The sequence below is a fragment of the Porites lutea genome, chromosome 12 (assembly GCF_958299795.1).
Source record: "Porites lutea chromosome 12, jaPorLute2.1, whole genome shotgun sequence".
Lineage (NCBI taxonomy): Eukaryota > Metazoa > Cnidaria > Anthozoa > Scleractinia > Poritidae > Porites > Porites lutea.
In genome coordinates this window covers 7477552-7482551 of record NC_133212.1, presented here as the reverse complement: position 1 = coordinate 7482551, position 5000 = coordinate 7477552, and the positions used below count along the sequence as shown (strand labels likewise).

The 5000-nt window shown below is 40.6% G+C and overlaps 1 long non-coding RNA gene across 1 annotated transcript in view; it reads left to right on the top strand.

Moving 5' to 3' along the window:
• Positions 1-4308: 4308 nt before the first annotated feature.
• LOC140921286 (uncharacterized) overlaps positions 4309-5000 on the top strand; it is a 6881-nt gene continuing 6189 nt past the window's right edge. The window contains exon 1 of the long non-coding RNA XR_012164004.1: positions 4309-4459. This is a non-coding gene — a long non-coding RNA (uncharacterized lncRNA). The remainder of the gene's footprint in view (positions 4460-5000) is intronic.

The window sequence follows — 5000 nt, the reverse complement described above, 5'->3', positions numbered from 1 at the left end:
AAAATCCGTTGAAAATGGGCAATTTTACCATTTTTTAGGTGTTCGAAAATCCTAGGAGAGGCAGGCAAGCAAGAAATTTTACAACAAATGTTCCGAAAATTCTAGACCTCAAATCGTCTTCCGAACAGATATTTTTCCGAAAATTGTCGTTGGGTGCCCCTCGTGTAACTCGATGTAAAAGCAGTCTAGAAGTGTTGAGACTACCAAGAATGTCTTCATTGCTTGAAAAATTTAAAAAGGGTATTTTCCGCGGTGTTTACATTCTGCGGGTTCCCCACCAATCAGTGAAAGGTTCCGGCAATTCTGCTTTTTTACAAAAAGATTAACTCTGCTACTTGAAAAGAGCAGAAAAATTAACTTTCTGCATACATTTTTCATAGAACAACATGCAAAATTGTTACCTTTTTTGTTAATGCTAGTCGATTAGGTGAGAGGTTAAAAAAAGATACCTTTTTAGAAAAAAAAAAAAGGTCCTGTTATAAGTTTTACTACCTTCAGGAACGTGTTCAACGAAGATCTCGGCAGCAGGTTGGGTTTTCGAAAACCACGAGAAGACACATGTCAGGTTTGTGACAGGACCTTAAACACGATAGGACGAATGACAAACGGCGCAACCGAGGACGGCGCCAGTAATGAAGAAGAACTTCAAAGAATAAGAACAGAACGTCAAAATCATTTAATTGAGGGCGAAAGGAGATATGCTGCCTTAAAGTATGACATGTTTGTTCTGTCTAAGAAACGGGTCAATGGGTGTACAGATGAAAGTTAGCAGATGGATTGTTGACGCTGATTTCCTCTTTGCTTTAGCTTGAGGGTCAAGAAAATGTAAAACTCAGTATAGTTAAGGTGAATAAAGTGTTGAAAGAATTTGTACTTGCTGAGTTCGAGTTGATTTGAGAGAAGGTGGGTAACTTTGTAGTTTGCGATTTGATGACACTAGTAATAGGCCCTCTGCAGCTAGCCATTCATGTGGTACAAAACCGCCATGCTGGAGAGCAAAAGTCGCACTGGGACAAGACAAACAAAAGACATACCGGCATAATTTTAAATGGTAATTTTCTTTGTTAGTCTTGTCCCAGTACGACTTTTGCTCTCCAGCACGGCGGTTTTGTACCACGTGAATGACTAGCTGCAAAGGGCCTATTACCTTAGCCTACCAAAGCTAATCGCATGTCTCAGATCAAGGCTTTGTTAACTTGAGGAAAGTACAACCTTCCTATGCCTTATGATAGGTGGGTAGCCCTCCCTCCTACCACGAAACATGGGCCTGAATCCGGAAAAGGGTTGCGTATTTGTTATATATCTGTTTTAAAAATATCGCCCTCCTCGAATTGTCATCCCTTTTAATTATTCATTACATAAAAAAGTCCCCGTACTGATACAAAATACACACCGCATCACGGAAAAAGATTCACTTAAACACATTCAATTCCAGTTCAAAAAAGTACAGGAAACCGTGAGCCATGGCAGACTAAACAGAGATATTTAGAGTCTCTTTTACGGAAAAGAGCAAAGGTCAGATTCAAGTTGAGAATTTCACAACAAGAAACAGGGAACACTTGGTCACGTGGTACAAATTCACGTTTGCCGTTTGCCGCAAACGTGACTCTTGGCTCCAAAAGGGAGCTTAAGCAACAGCGTTTTTGAGCGACGGACGTCAACCGGAAGTGGGCTTTTTGCAACATTGGGCAGTGGATGGGTTCAAAATCCCGGGCAAATCGTCTTTATAAGAGAAGAGAAACTTAGAAATACAAATTTTTTAGCGTCAAGGCATATAAAAGAAGAGAAGGCCTCACTTCCGGTTGACGTGCATCGCTCAAAGTCGTCTTTGCTTAGGGTCCCTAATGTGAAGACAACTGTGTGCAAGACCTGCGCGCGCTCTCTTAAGTTTCTCTTCCAATGACTGTCGCAAACGTAAGTGATAACGGTAGTGTTTTTTTTTTGAATATCGAGCCACTAGCGCAAGCTGTAAATAACTGAAGACATAAGTTTCAAAGTAAACTGAGTACTGCGTTAAAGAGGGCACGATGTGTTAAGCCTCACGTAGTCAGGCCCCTTTGCATGGACTAAAATGGCCTCGAAAACGCTTACTTTGCATATGGATTTTCACAAAAGCTTACCTACACCAAAGGTGTCTTCTCAAGACTGGTATTACTCAAAAAAGCTCAGAACAAGCCTAATGGGTATATACTGCGCAAACCAGGAGGTTATACACTGTTTTATGTACGACGAGTCTATTGCTGGTGGAGGCCCAAATGAAGTGATCTCAATCTTGGACTATTTTCTCAAAAAACTTCAGACGGAGCAAGGCCGAGACAGGTATGACCATCTTATAGTGTGGTGTGACAATTCTCCGGCTCAGTTTAAGCAAAACTTTCTATTTTTTTATATGGATTACCTGGTCACAAGAGGAGACTTCCTACGAACAGACTTAAAATTTTTGTTGGAGGGCCACTCGTATAGTGTGTGCGATAGATATTTTGGAAACATTCAAAAAGTTTTTAACGCCCAAGAGAAAATTGAAACACCCAAAGACTGGGAAAACGTTCTAGTCAGCAGTGGTTTATCAAACGTCAAGGTCTATTGGGTAGGTCTGGACATGATAAAGGACTACAAGTCATTTTTAAAGTTAAAATACGTCAGTAGAAACGAAGATTTACAGCACGAGAAATTTGAGGTCAAAGAAATCGCGTGGATTAATGTTGGAATTGGGGAACAGCCTGATGACAGGGGCAATCTGAAAGTTGTAGATCATCCCGACTGCGCCTTCGTGCGTTTCACTATTGACCCAAAACAGCAACCCAGGCTAGTTTCGTACACAAAGAAAAGGCAAGCAACTCCACTGCGAATAGACCTACTGACCACACTGAGGCAGGAACTAAGGCTAATTCGTGAAGATGTAAAGCAGCAGTGTCTAAATCTAGCTAGAAAATATTTAAGTGAACGTGCCGAGCGTTTTTATGCTGCCCTACCATGTATCCAAGAGGGGAGCGAGATTGACGATTGAAGGTTATCATTATATACCTTTCACTTGAACATTAATCGTGTGTCCTAATTAGCTTCCTCTTTAACGTAGCACCTCAGTTTCCTTCGCCTTGCCTTTGTCTTACAGTAAAACGTACCAAGAGACTAAGAACCTGGATTTTTCAAAGTTATCCTAAACAGGTTATTCTTTTCAATATATAAATGGTAGTTAGTACAGGTTAAGGCTATTTAGGTTCTTACATAGGTTATGTTCTGAATAAGAAACATACAATATAGCCAAGAGAATTTAGTGGTTCAGCTTATTCCTCATATAAAATCTGCACACCAAATAAGACGTTATGTAAAAATGACCATATAAAGAAAACCTAAAGTATTGACCTCATTGGCATTTAAACAGTCCAGTTAGAGCGATAATGCAGGTATGTCTTCAAAGAGGATTCTGAACAGTGACTGATCTAACTTTTGCCCAAGGGTACAGGCAAATTTTTTCAGAGATTTTAGAAACTAAGAAATTGTTTCAATTTCTAGACTAAACAGGTTCGTAAAATATAGGTTCTTAGGCAAGGGGTTTCACTGTATAGCACCATTTTATCATTCGCTAATAAATAAATCGTTGTTGTTGTTGAAAACTACTGTTTGCTGCTTGACCGTTCCGGTACGACAGTGAGTTAGAAAGCTACACTAGCCAATGGTTGGGATTCTGAGATAGGTACCTTTTTCTAAAATCAGACAGATAATTATTAATTATCTGTCTGATTTTGGAAAAAGGTACCCTACAACAGAAGAGGGTCTGTAACAAATGTGTGTCTTTTCTGTGGTTTCAATATTGACTTAACTTCTAAATTACCTAAAAGGCCTTAGAGTGGCCAAGCTTCTTTCAAGTATGGTAGAAATTGGCTAATGAGCCACACCCCTTCTCCCCCTATTCCCCTCACCCCTGCATCCGAGGCCCTTGTCCTAACAGCTTATATGGGCCGGAGCAGAAAAACAATAAACTAACAGCGTGCAATGACTTCAATGCTTGCGTGCATGACCACTACTGTATAACGGAACGTTAGATAGCTACTCCAGCCAATAGTTGGGACTCTGAGAAAGGTGCCCTTTCCTAAAATCAGACAGAAAATTAATATGTGGTAATTTCCCAAATGACTTTCTCCACTGGCCAGCTATCTGCTGCAGTAAGTATTCAAGCGGTACACAAATCATTACTTATCCAGTTACAGTGAATAATATGTGGTAATTTCCTAATGACAAGGTAACAAATCTCGGATTACGCCGTTTTACGCTATTTAGAAAAAGACGGACAATTATTTTGCGCGCCCTTCAATAGAGAGGGCCTGGGCTCCACCAGAGTCGACGCAGTAAGAGACAAAACTGCGGAATCCAACTTCGCTTGAATTGGAAATATCATCAGTCGCCTCCATACGAATTTGACAAAAGAAAAGCTTAGGAGAAACATGTCCTCTACGGCGGGGTAAGTTACCATGATAACTGAGTTAGCGGGTGGCTGATCGAATTGGCCCGCGTGTGATGATAGCCGCCGCCATTTTAGCTGCACGATTCGTGTCTCGTTTTCCTTGATTTGGCGGCGGGGGCGGGGGGAAGAAATTCTGGGTCAAAATAAGCACCTTTGGGTCTTGAGTTTGTCTTGGTGGGTGCGTAGTTGATTTTAGCTAAGATCTGGTCAGTAATCCAAGGTGTGGTGGATAATTTCTTCTCCTTCTTCGGACATTGACAAGTGAATTCAACTCATCAGAAACAACGACAACAACAACAGCTTTATTTCAGTATTCCCACGTGAGTGCATGGTATTACCTACATTATTCGTTACAAATCTGAAATCAAAACAAAGGCTATGATATGAAAGAACAAGTTTTTGTCTATATTCCATACATGACTGCATGTAAGGAGATGAAAGTCTGCAGATATCAGGATCGACATTGTCAAATACGAAGAGGGTTTTTTCATTGTTGTCAAAATTCTTAAAAAGGGGATGTCCAATCCTAATGTCTCGG